Source organism: Macaca thibetana, chromosome 6, assembly GCF_024542745.1.
Source record: "Macaca thibetana thibetana isolate TM-01 chromosome 6, ASM2454274v1, whole genome shotgun sequence".
Taxonomy (NCBI): domain Eukaryota; kingdom Metazoa; phylum Chordata; class Mammalia; order Primates; family Cercopithecidae; genus Macaca; species Macaca thibetana.
In genome coordinates this window covers 108,994,767-109,008,687 of record NC_065583.1, presented here as the reverse complement: position 1 = coordinate 109,008,687, position 13,921 = coordinate 108,994,767, and the positions used below count along the sequence as shown (strand labels likewise).

General features: G+C 43.3%; 2 protein-coding genes across 2 annotated transcripts in view; both read right to left on the bottom strand.

Annotated features, from left to right (window-relative positions):
* ZNF366 (zinc finger protein 366) overlaps nucleotides 1-3,189 on the bottom strand; it is a 67,161-nt gene extending 63,972 nt beyond the window's left edge. Inside the window, exon 1 of the mRNA XM_050793543.1 lies at nucleotides 2,990-3,189. The gene's annotated coding sequence lies outside the window, so the exon portion shown is untranslated. The remainder of the gene's footprint in view (nucleotides 1-2,989) is intronic.
* MRPS27 (mitochondrial ribosomal protein S27) overlaps nucleotides 1-13,921 on the bottom strand; it is a 1,100,726-nt gene that overhangs the window by 278,935 nt on the left and 807,870 nt on the right. The gene's annotated exons all lie outside the window — the stretch shown is intronic.

The following is a 13,921-nucleotide window of genomic DNA, read 5'->3' as shown; positions in this document are numbered from 1 at the left end:
CAACCACGATGGTCTCCAAAAAAAGTGTCTCTAGCCCTCCACAACCAGGGAAAAGGTCACCAATAACACAGAGCTCAAGCAGTTGGGGAAGTGGGTGAAAGGGAGAATAAAATGTCTACAATATAACTGAAGTCTCTTTGCACGTTCATCTACGTTGAAAACTTTTATCCCAAGACAAACTTGCCCCTGCATTGAGCTGTGTTGAATATAGCTGCATTCAATGAAGTTAAATCTGCCATTTCTGCCACTAGTGAAGATGAATGTCAATACACTAAACTCTACACTCTTTTATTTTATAAGAATTTAGAGTTCAGAATATCTTCACTCAATGTGTGCCCAACTCTAAAGCTGTGAGGAATAATATCTGCTCTGTCAGATCCTTGATATAGTATCAAGCAAGAATAATGACACAGATTATAGGAGACTCATTCTATTCTCTGTATTAACAAAATACAGTACTCTTAAGTGTTTTATATGACTCTTAAAAAGTATATAACTGACGCTGATTGACTCCTACTACTTGCCAAACATTATGTTAAGTGTTTTATGTCAATAGTTGTATTTAATCCTCACAACTCCATTATGTTGACGCAATTTTACATTTGGGGGCACTGAGACTTAGAACAGTTAAATACCTGCCCTGAGGGCCATAATCAGTAGGCAGTGAAGCTGAAATTCAAACCAAAATTAGTATAACAACAGAGCCTGTGCTCTACTCACTCTAATTTGACTCACATCCCAGCACACAGATCTACAGGACACACATCCTAACATAACTTAAAATGTGCATAAGAAATTGTAATTTAGTTATGTGTACACTTTTGGCAGAAATTAACGAATAAAATATTGTGTGTCTCAAATTCTGGATCACTTCAAACTGGAATTCCCCCAATGATATCACAAAAGAGCCCTCTGATGACCCCCAAAGAATCACACACTGGAAGTTTCCACAGATGCCAACTCACTCCTTGGAGTTGAGTGAGTAAAGATAGATTGAGTGGTAGTGACTTAGACTAAACTAGTTGATGGCTTTTATTTTTCGGGTAGCCAAAATTCTTTTCCCCCGGTATCCAAGAAATATTTTCACAGCAATGACTTAACAACTTAAATGGAAATATTGAATACACTTTTTTCTTTAAAAGAAAACTGCATATCCTCAGCTTCTTAATCTCAAGCCACAGTGAATACTAATGCTAGCATTGGGGCTGTTTTCTGAGCCACTGGCCTACCCATCTTGTGCTTTCCTTGTCTTTAATTTAATTGCCTTCCTTGTCTTTAACAAATGACTCTGCTGTCATTTGTTTCCTATTGTGTTGCATCTGATGCTTTTACTCAATAAACAAAACTAGAATGTGTTCTGTGATGTTGTTTTTGTTGAGCACAAAATTCAATACATTATCAAGAGAAATGAAACTGAAAGGAGCAAGTCAAGATCGCAGACCTGCATTTTCTTCTGGGGCCACAGTTGCTGATAAATGATGCAAAAATGCCCTCGACAATCTATTCCAGCTACCTTTTGATCTGAAGATCTATGAAAATGAAGTAGTTAGGGGAGGTGGTAGGGTAGCTGTAAAAAATTTTCAATTGTTATTAGAATAATTTTGCATCCGCAAGCTGGCAAACACTATTCACGTCTCTTTATATTGCTCATTTTATGGTGCTCCTAAACAAAGTCTCTTAAAAAAAGGAGAAGAAAAAAGAGGTCTGACTAATGGAACAAAAGCTACATCACAGTCTAGTTCTATCATGTTTTCTCATCCTTAGTAAGATGATGGTTCAATTTTGAATAAAGATTAATTACTAGAATGTGGTTAAAGCATAGTCTAGCCAAATTAATTTTAAAAATGAGAGTCCAGCTATTTTTATCTTATTCTTCACATCCCAGATGATTTTAATCAGTAAATTTCATAGCAGTGAATATTTTTTAAGAGTATGCATGGCCATTGGCTTTTATCCATTCGACATCTCTCTGAATTAAAGTATCAATATTGGGAAACATAACGAGTCTCGCAGAGTGACCTTGCTGACCTATTTTTGACAACATGATTTCGGCTCCCTCATGGCTTGTGATGATGGGTTCCTGGTAACATTATCCTTTATGACAAATTTAATCGAAGCAAGTTAGACTTTTAAAAACAAGTTGTGTATATAAGCTTAACTAGCTTGCTATGCCCTCTTTGGTGCTTGGAAAACCAGGCACTGGGTGAATGTTTTTCAATTGCGTCTATAACTTAGTTTTTCCCACCTACTGACATAAACAATCCATCTTAATCCTCCCATTCTAGCTGCATATCGTTTTCCAAAACTAAAGCTATATGCCCCAAAACCTTTGCCTTCTGTCATGTGGCCGATGACATCTTCCACTGACAGAGAATAATAAATTTACACTCAACGCGCATGGGGAACCTGAACACATAAGCTCCCCACATGCAGAACTATTTCCAAGTGACATTCCCTTCTCTCTTTCCCTCCTACTTCAGTGATGCAGAATACCCATCATACAACAATTAACAGTCCTCCTTTAGGGGGATGCTGAATGGAAAGAAAAGAACAGGAGAAGGGCACCTCAATCCAGGCAACGTGTTAACAAAAACCCCAGAGCAAACCCACAGTCCTTGACAGATACCCTGATAAGATTCCCAGGACACAGTACTGAGGAAAAGCAAATTCTCCAGTGGGACACATCTCACATGCCAGTGGCTCCTGGTTCACCCAGCCACATGATCTGTGCCAAAATTCAGATTTAATGCAGTGTCCTCCTTAGTCCCAATGTAATTCTATTTCTAGTTCTGCAAGACTTAGCTCTGCAAGGCATCAGTATTCTCTTACCAAAAAAAAAAAGTATTAGCTTAAATTCTGGGCCATCTATCACTCATATCCTTTGGTTAAGGACTATACCCAGTAAGGTATTTTCTGTTGAAGATGCCCACAGCAGTATCCACCCAGGAACCTTGAAATGGAAGCAGAAATGATTGCATGGGTAACTTACCAGCTCCTGAGGTCTGAATGGCTGCAGCAGCCCCACTCCTTTACCTGATCCCTGCTCTCTCTGTCTCTCTCCCTCTCTCTCTCCCTCTTTCTCTTGTGTACAGATTGCAGGGAACTTAAAGAACTCGCAGGGACAGTGTTTCGAATGACTTAAGAAAGAGAACAGGAACAATACTTCGTTCTCTTTTTCTCAGATGAGTACCTTCGGGAAGAAGGAAGGAAGGGAGGGGAGAGGGAGGAAGTCAACAACCCTTTGCTTTCCTGAAAAAAAATAAGGAAACAGAAGATAGACATCTCATTTTCTCTTAAACAAAATGTTGGAAGGGGTAAAAAAAAAAAAAAATCTTTGAAAAAAGGAATTCCTCAAATATGCTGTCTGCCCTGGGAGTTTTAAAGAGATGAAACGCCTTAGTGGCCTGGCCTGTCCAAACAAACGGTGTTCCAGACAGGCAGGCTCTCCTGAGCCCGCAGCCTCTGCTATCTGGTTTGCAGAACTGACACAGCCGAAAGGGAACAAATCATGTCATGTCGACTTAGAGCAAGGGAGAGCTTGGCCTGTTGTGCTAACCGAGGTAAACCTGCAGCCTGTAAGACAGTGTCGGGGCTGGTCAGCCAGGACTCCTGGCTTTTCCTAGGCCCTTTGAAACTCCAGCATTGCTGCAATTCCTCACTGACTCTAGATCCTCAGAGTTTTTCCAGGATCAAATAGCAGATTTATGCCCACCGAACTTTACGCAGTGGACTCAATCCAGCTTCCATCACTGATGGACGAAAAAGGAAAAGAAGCAACTAACCGCAACTGCTGCCGGACATGGTTATCTCAGATCTGTTGTTTATATTATTCTATCCTCTACATTCCTAAGGCTTCTTGGATTTAATCACCTCTGGAAAACTGGAAGGAGCTTTCTAATTTGTTTTCAAAATACTGCGAGGCAGCATAGGGCTTAGATAAATCAGCCACGGTGTTTGAAAAAAGATGGGGGAGGCAGGAGCAGAGAAAATGGAGGGCGCACCCTTTATCAAGGTAGAAGACTTGGGGCTTCAGCAGGCAGGCATGAGCTCTGCTTAGGTTTAGTCGCATTTAGGAATAAGCTTGGTTTTAACTTCTCTGATTTGTGTTATGTCTCTTGTGTCCCTCATTCATCTGGTTAGGACCATTTTCACTGTGAACAGGAACCAGCAGCTATGTAGACCTCTGTGGCAGCAAAAGAAAAACCAGCCTTACACTACTTCCTCATTTCACTCAATTGTGAAAAAAACGGGGTGGACAGATACACCTGATTGCAGAGAGTCATGAAAGTAAGTTAAGGGGAAGAATGATTCTGATTCAGTGACCCTGTAAGATTTTGACTGAGTCCTTATTGGCCTATAGGATTGTTTTTATTCTGACACATTTTTTCTATTATCTATCTATCTATCTATCTACCTATCTATCTATCTATCTATCTATCATCTATCTATCTATCCATCCATCATCTATCTAATCTAGCTACATATCTATCTATCTCTCTGTCTACCTAGCTACCTGAATATGTGTGCATGTATTAGAGAGAGACATGAAGATTTTGTTACTCCGTAGGTGTGCACAAGCCAGGGCAGAGTCCCATTCTTTGCATCCACCACAGCACCAACACTGGCACACCCCACGGCACTGGAGTTCTGGCCTGGGTGACCCAGCCTCACCAACAGTGGGGAACATGGATGACCAGAGACAGTCTCTATGGTTTGCCCATAGCCACACGCCAACACGTTCCTGTCTCCTGATCCCGGCTCTCGGGCTCTTTGCCCTCTGCTGGCCTTCCTCTGCATCCTGCCTTTGTAGAAATGGGAAGGGAAATGAAAATGAAAATCCGAGAAAGCCAGGGAAGCGCATGAGAGAATGGAGCAGGAAGGCCTAGGAATGGAGTCTTTTAAAGGGGGAGCAACACTGGGGCAAACCTTTGAGTAACTGGAGGTGAAACAAGCAGGCAGCTGAAATTCACAATAAAAAAAGTAGACATCCGAGGGATTGAGGTGGGGTGAGGAGAAGCAATAGGGAGGGGGCGAGGTGTTGGGGGCATCAGCAGCAGAGGAAAGGAGAGATCCAAGGAACAAGAAGCTCAGGGTACCAACTCCTCACAGGCAGGAAACGGCCTCTGATCATTTGAAGAATCCATCACAGCTACACACAGGCCTTCCCATATTTTTATTCCTCTTTGCAACCCCAAGGGCAAGGCCAGGGCTGAGCCCCAGGAGTCCAGGCAGAATCCAAAGGATTTCCCTTTTAAGTCTGCAGAATGTGGGGACTGTCACGTTGAGGCCGTGTTGTTGTCTCCAGGCCAGCTGACCCACCCAGACAGCCTGGATGGGGACATGCGCCATTTCAGGCTGCGTGGCTTTGACTGAATGGGGTAGCATCCAGTCGGGATCAGACATCATCCCTGCAGCTAGCCAGGGGACTCTCAACGCTGCCTTGTGTCAAGCTGCTCCATGCTCACACTGCGTTGCAACCCTGCCTGTGAGAGTCACAGAAAAGGCTTTTCCCTGTTTCCCCATGCTGCCAATCACCTGAGCAGTCACCCTCTAAAACTTGTGAAACCACCCACTGGGTGTCAGGAGCAGAAATTCCCAACCCTCCCATTAGGTTTGGCAGGAGAGATTTCTGATCAGCCCACTGGAGCTCTAGTTCTGTCCTGGCCTATCTGGATCCTGACTGAAAGTGAAGGATCCAACTGAGACACATGAGCAGGAATGGCATATGGCCTTGGCTCTCACCCCTCAGGAAAGCCCCATGTTGCAAAGCGTATTATAGAGATCACTTGAATAGAGAGAGGGGCTGCCCACCCCTGGGACTAGATAGGAGGACAGGAGGGAAACCAAGGTGAGGACAATGCTGTGACCCCAACCCTCAGAACCAGCACCACAGAAATAGGAGCTCTACTCAAAATGGCGTCCTGCCTCTGAAGTGTCCTAATTTGTATGGCACCAGTTTCCAATGACACAGACTCTGGGGTCATCTGTTGACTCCCAAACTAACTTGATTTCAGGTCATGGAGGTAGCAGGGTAGGAGAGAATGGAGAAAGGTTTGGAATAGAACATATTATTCAGAAAAGTGCACAAAACGTAAGTGTACCAGTCAGGGAACTTCACAAAAGGAACATATCTGAGTAGCCAGCGCTCAGATTAAGAAAGAGGACAGAGGCCCCCAAGCCCCTCCTGTCACTACCTCCTGTCCGGTGCCCTGACTTCCAGCACCTGACATGGATGCACATTACCTGGTTTTGAATCTACATGAAAATGGTATTGGCTTGCACTTCGTTTGGTTCCTTTGCCTCGATAGTATATTCGTGGGATTCGTCCCTGTTGTTGAGTATAGTTGTGGTTCATTCACTCTCATTGCTGGATAGGGTTTCATTCTGTGAATATACAACCATTTATATGTCTGTTCTACTTAAGACAGACATGGGATTGTTTCTAGTTTGGAGCCATTACAAATGAGCTGCCAGGAATATCCCTGTCCCTGCCAGATGTCTTTTTAGAAGACTGATGCAGGACTCATCTCTCTCCAGGAAGACTGGCCACTCCAGTGACTCACAATCTTTCTGTTTGGTATCCTTTGGCACCCACTTCCTCTCAAAGGGGATGCGTAGCATAGATTTAAAAAAAGAAATCAAATGACTTTGATTTGAGGACATGGCCATGCCTTTGGAGACACTGGCAGAGTTCCTGAGGCGCTTGGGCACTGGTTAGGAGCCACTGTTCTCACTTCCTGTAGCAACCTGGAGATGCTAGTTCCTGCTGCTCTGAGTCACGCTCCAGCAGCTCCCCATCTCCACTACAGATTTGATGGAAAATATGTCTCTCCTCCCCGCTCTGGGTTTCTCACGAACATGCTAAGTGTTGTTATATCAAAGTGCAGGAGGGATGGTGCAGTCCCCGGACTGAAACTGCTTTGAAACTTCCTTTGTTTCTTTGATTTATTGTCTTCAACTTGCCAAACCCCAAAAGCCTCCAAGTCCCAACTCTCAAAAATGTGAGAATGTTCATTTCTTTCTTCCTTTTAAGTTTTATTTAGCATGAAAAGATGATATGAAGGATTCATTTAGACAGGTTATTGAAGCAAGTCTATTTTATGCATACAGTTTTTTTCATATGACAAGTGGGGATAAGAACACATCTATTTTTTACAGTATTTGGAGTAAATAAGAATAGGTTAACATCTTTCACATACTTACCATGTGCCAGACACTTCTAAACACTTCACACTTCAAACCAACTTAGTCATCACAACAGTCCTATGAAGTAGGTGCTATTATCGTCCACTGTCCCCTTGCCCTTTTTATAGATGAAGAAACTGAGCAAAGGAGACATCATACTACCTCCTTGATACCACACAAATAGTAAGATTTCAAACCCAGGGAATTCTGGCTCAGAGCCCTAATTTTTAACCACAAAGCTAACCTACCTTTTTCTCTAAACTAACACTGCATGGCGCATGGTAAAAACTAATGACTGCTCCCTAAAATTGGAGAACCACATGTTTTATAATATAAAAGACACAAAGGTTCATTGGGCAGCTCTTTAATAAGCATGTCTTAAGGACCAGGAAGCCCCATGCTAGGTGTGGTTAACGTGCTTCTGGATTTTATTGCCTCGTAGAGGAGAGATACATTAAAAAAAATCAAACAAACCATACCTGAATACCTAAACAGTTACCATGGCGGTTAGTGCTCTGAAGATTAAGTGTGGGAGTTACAAGAGCATATAGCAGGGTACCAAATGTGGACAAGAAGGTCAGGAGGCTCCTCGCGAAAATGGCATGTCAGCTGAGACCTCAAGAATGACCATGAGTCAGGGAAGATGGTGAGGGGCAGCTCATGCAAGGGCCAGTCGTACAGGTCTGGGTTCAAATTGTGACCTTGATCCTGAGAAGGGTGGGAAATCATTAAAGATTTTACTAAGGGGATAGAATGATCAGGTTTGCATTTCAGAAAGACTATTTTGGTCACTATGCAAAGAATGAAGGCTGGCAAGAGTGGAAGCAGATGAGCCGCTGTAAAGTCTAGGCTAAGTTCGATCCTGCCAGTAAGGCCTATCAAGAGACATAGGTGGACATGTTGTAACCGCCCAGTGGGTTCACCGTGCCTGCTGCCTAGACAGAACCCATTTATCAAGACAGAAGAATTGCAGTGGAGAAAGAGTAATTCACGCAGAGCCGGCTGTGAGGGAGACCGGAGTTTTATTATTACTCAAATCAGTCTCCACTAGCATTTGGGGATCAGTGTTTTTAAATATAATTTGGCGGGTAGGGGCTTGGGAAGTGGGGAGTGCTGATTGGTCAGGTTGGAGATGGAATCACAGCAGGTGGAAGTCAGGTCTTCTTGCTGTCTTCTGTTCCTGGGTGGGATGGCAGAACTGGTTGAGCCATATTACTGGTCTGGATGGTGTCAGCTGATCCATCCACTGCAGAGTTTGCAAAATACCTCACACACTGATCTTAGACTTGACAATAGTGATGTTATCCCCAGGAGCAATCTGGGGAGGTTCAGACTCTTGGAGCCAGAGGCTACATGACCTCTAAACTGTAATTTCTAATCTTGTAGCTAATTTGTTAGTCCTGTAAAGGCAGACTGGTCCCCAGGCAAGAAGGGGGCCTTTTCCGGAAAGGGCTATTATCAATTTTGTTTCAGTCAAACCATGAGCTGAATTCCTTCCCAAAGTTAGTTCAGCCTATGCCCAGGAATGAACAAGGATAGCTTAAAGGTTAGAAGCAAGATGGAGTCGATTAGGTCTGATCTCTTTCACTGTCATAATTTCCTCAGTTATAATTTTTGCAAAGGCGGTTTCAATGTTGGTGCCTGGAGATGTCATAGGACGACCAAGTTTAAGAGCTGCACTCGGATGTTGTATGAACAGAGTCTATTGGAGAATGAATATAGGCAATGCCTAGCCTAAGAATAACTGGCTTATGAAAGCTTCCTACTTTCAAACAGCAGTATCTACCATTCCCCTGCCATCCCCAATTTCCAGAGCCTCCAAAGCTGAGTGCCCACCCCTCTTTATTCCACCCCAGCCTCCTGTCTGCTTGCCTTGCTGTCATTGTCCCATGTCTGAATTTCTCAACACTCACCCAACGGAGAGCTCCTTTTCCTTTAACACACACCCAGTGCTGTTACCAAAAAGCTAGTGGCATCCTCCAAGCTAGCCCAGGAGTGGTAAGTGGGAGGGATGGAGTAGAACTCAGTGTTTGAACTACTAGCGTTGGAGAAAATGTACCCTAGGCATTCCGTGTAGAACCCAGGCTGAAATTTCTAAGAAAACTGTTACACTTGGTAGATTGCTGGTGTTATAACAGAGTTCCAGCACATTATGGTTTTAAGAACTGGTCTGAGGATATAGGAAAAAACACTCCATTTTTCCTGCTATTCTTTCACAACACAGAACACTTCTGACACCAGATGTATGGGAGTTTTCCCCACACACCTAGGAATCAACCAATTCTGCAGCAGACACCAGTAGGGTGTTTTAATTCAATTCAGTGTCCACACTGTCAACCTAGAGACAGTATCAGATCCCACAGGTTGAGGATTCAGTCCCATGATACTTTCCTCCACTTTAGGTGCCAATCAAAAGCCCCAGGTTGTTTCACCTGTACTTCTGACTAATCAGCTACAAATCAGGGTGCCCATGACTCCCTCCTCAGGTTCAGTTAATTTGCTAGAGTAGCTCACAGAACTCAGGTGCAGACTTACTTACATTTACTGGTTTATTACTAAGGATATTACAAAGGATACCAATGAACACCAGATGAAGAGTTGGATAGGGCAAAATATGGAGGAATAGGGAAGAACTTCCATGTCCTCTCTGGGCGTGCCATCCGGAAGCTCTCGAACCCAGTCCTTTTGGGTTTTTATGAAAGCTTCATTATGCAGGCATGATTGGCTACATCATTGGCCATTGATGATCAATTTAACTTTCAGCCCCTCTCCCCTTCCTGGAGGTTAGGGGGTGAGGCTGAGAGTCCCAACACTGTAATTACAACTTGGTCTTTCCTGTGACCAGCCCCCATCCTGAGGCTACCTTGGGTTGCCAGCCACTTGTCAACTCATTAGCATACCAAAAGACACATCGTTTTGAAGATTCCAAAGATTTTACGAGTTGTATGCTAGGAAATAGGGACCAAGGCCAAATATATATTTCACCATATCACAACTGGCTTGTGGACTTAACCACCAAGGAACATGCAGTCTGAACTCCAAATATCTGATATGAGCAAACAGGCATTTTTAGTTGGGGAGTGGTTGTAGTCATATTAAAAGTAAAACAAGTCCTCCTTGTTTACTCTTTTTTTTTTTTTTTTTTTTTTTTTTTTTTTTTTTTTTGAGACAGAGTCTCGCTCTGTTGCCCAGCTTGGAATGCAGTGGCACGATCTCAGTTTACGGCAACCTCTGCCTGTCAGGTTCAAGTGATCCTCCTGCCTCAGCTGCCACTAGTGGCTGGGATTACAGGCATGCACCACCATGCCCAGCTAATTTTTGTATTTTTGGTAGAGACAGGGTTTCATCATGTTGGCCAGGCTGGTCTCAAACTCCTGACCTCAGATAATCTGCCTGCCTCAGCCTCCCAAAGTGCTAGGATTACAGGCATGACCTTGTTTACTCTCTCTTGGATTGCTTGCTTTGGGGGAATATTAGCAGCCATGTCTTGAGGATACCCAGGTAACCTAGGGAGAGGGCCACGTGGAGAGAAATGGAGGTCTCCTACTAACAGCCTTTTGACTGCACTGTCAACTGTGGGTTTATTATTAGGCCAATCATTCTGCAGTCTTCATTTCTGTAATTCAATGAAGCTCACCTTTTCACAGTCTCCTCCAGAGGGGTTGTAAGGGACTTTTCTTCTGCTTGTAGGCTCTCTTTAAGCATTCTAAATGCTTATTTATGTGTTTGTGGCACACCAGGGACAGGAAATAACTTTCTTTATTTTTATACATTAAATTAAATATGATTAGAGTTCCTCTGCTTGACAAAGTTCACTAACAGTTCTATATCATTATTTTTCATGGATCCCACACCCTTCCTTAGGTTGTCCCAGACCTAGGGCTCAGGCAGTCTTAGGAAGACAGCACCAAGCCTTGATCCATGCTGGGTCATTCATGGTCCTGTCAAAGGGGGCTGGTTCCCCTGGTGACTCTACACACTCAGTGTCAGGTTCCGTCACAGGAACATCTGCCAAGTCTGTTTGACCTATTGCCTCATGCCCAGATTGCCACAGTTGCCCCTGTCATCTCTATAGCCCTATGCAGGTATAATGCAAGGTTGCTGTCGCTCTAAGAAAACCTACAACCTGTCTCATTTCCCAATCTTCTGGGATTCAACTCACACCGGGGGTCAGCTTTCTTCCTTCTTCAATTCCATTGCCATGTCTTCCAGTCTCATTAGATCTAGAGAGTACTTAGAGCTAAACTCAACTATTTAAATCATGCAAGCAGGTAACACACATGTGTTAAATAAGTGTGCCATGTTTAATACAGAGGATTTGGTGGGGAGTATGGCAAATTGAAGAGTTTGTGTTCAATATAAAGTGCTTTGTGAGCATGTAGGCCTAGTGTGACCAGATTTAAAAAAAAAATAAGAAAAAATCTGAATATTTATGTGGAATCTACAATTTAAAAATTTTAGAATTGGGCCGGGCATGGTAGCTCAGGCTTGTAATCCCAACACTTTGGGCGGCCAAGACCACAGAATTGCTTGAGGCCAGGAGTTTGAAACCAGCCTGGTCAACATAGCAAGACCCGTCTCTACATAAGAAAAACAAGAAAATTAGCTGGGCAGAGTGGTGCATGCCTGTAGTCCCAGCTACTTGGGAGGCTGAGGTGGGAGGATTGCTTGAGCCTGGGAGGTTAAGGCTGCAGTGAGCAGTGATTGCTCCGCTGCACTCAAGCCTTGGCAACAGAGCAAGACCCTCTCAAAATAAAATAAAATAACTTAAGAAAAAAATAAATTATATATGTGAAGGGGACCTAGTGTTAGGGTTTTAAAATACATCTCTAAATTCTTTGATATTCCTTTCTTTGAGAGATGACATCTAATTACCCATTCTTTCAGTGTGAGTTGGACATAAAAGCAGGATAAGGCAGAAGTGACAGTAAGGGACTTAGAAGACACAATCATTGAAGGCATTGGGGTTCCCTCCTTTTTTACACTTTCTTGGATTGCTTGCTTTGGGGGAAAATTAGCAGCCATGTCATGAGGATACCCAAGTAATCTCTGGAGAGGGTCACATGGAGAGAAATTGAGGGCTCCCACTAACAGCCTTCTGAGTGCACTGTCTTGGCAATGGATCCAGCATCCAGGCCAGGCACACTTTTAGACCATGGCAGCCCCTGCCACAGTGAATGCAACCTCATCAGAGCTCCTCAGCCAAACCACTCAGATAAGCTGTTTCTGAATTCCTGCCCCACAGAAACTATGAGATAATAAACATTTATTTTAAAACCAGTAAGTTTTGGTATAATTTGTTATGCAGCAAAAGATAAGTGATAAACTCAGCAGCTGAGAGGCTGCTAGTTTACAATTTTGGCTCTAACTTTTCAAACCAAAAATCCCAGGTAGGAATATTCACAGGTGGGTGGCTCTCAAAGTTTGACTCTGAAACTAACTAAGGCTGTTAACTGCTGCATCCGCCTTCACCACACCACCAGTGAAGGGGGTCTGTTGTAAAATAGTCACATATTTTTTCACCACCCTATATCATGTATGGGATAACAAAAAATGTATTGAGTCCCTTTGTAGACTACAAGCCACAGGAGTTCAACTCACCATCTATGCCATCAACTTGTTTATTTCTTTCCCATATTTTTTAGTGAGTGGAGGTGATGCTGTCTAGGCAAATTCTCTTTTTAGGTGTCTTTTCTTTATAGATTTTACATTACCATGGGTTAGAAGCTCACCAGCTAATTTGCTTCAGATGATGACTATACTTAGTGTTGCAAGTGCTTAATGAATACCAGTTAATACTCTGAAGGCTAGATGTTGAAAAGATGTTATTTTCCTTAAAGGAGAAAAAAAAATCAATAGAACTCTTTCACCAAAAAATAATCCTTGTTGGAAATAAATTCAAACAACAGAATGTAAGTTTCATGGGAATCAGACTTTGCTGGGTCACTGCTATATTCCAGTGTCTGGAAGCCACCTGGCATGTGAAATTTGTTCAACAAGCAACTTTGAATGAATGAATATGTGAGTAAATGAGGCCAAAGAGAAGAGGCTCCACTTGGAGGAGGATGGTTCTGTCCATGGAGTATCCTCCTTTCCCCACCCCTTCACCCATCTCACTCTCAAAACGTCATCATCAATGAGGCACTTTTGAGGTAGGCTAAGACTTCTTAAGAAATATGTTTTGAAATCCAAAGAGTGAGAAGAATACCTTCAGACTAGACAAGAACAGATCTGGCTTCTACCCCCAATCCTTCAATTTACTGACCACAAGACCCTGGAAGTAGGCCTCTGTCGCTCTTCTTCGGTCCTAATTTCTTCCTCTGCCAAATGAGATCGAAGCTTCCAGCGTTAACACCAGAGATTTCATGAGTCTGTCCCAGGCTTCCCCTTTCTTTAACACCCTCCCCGAAGGAGGTGAGTCGCTGCTTGTGAGGTGCTTTGAAGCTGAAAAACCGGAGGCCTCAGAGCGATGTGACCAGAGGCGCACAGCTTGGCACATGACCTGATATGACTGATGTTCAAAGCAGCTGTCAGTGAATAGAGGCAGCACGCACAAAGGAGCCAGCCAAAAATAATGAGAGCAGTGAAAAGAAAAAAAAAGAAAAGAAAAGAAAGAAACACAGCAGGGCAAGGCTCCAGGGTCACTTGTGTTTCCTCTGGTCTAACCTCCTCTCTCTCCTCCACCCAGTCCTCAAACAACCCCCTCCTGCCTCCTCCAGAAGAAAAGTTAAAAGCT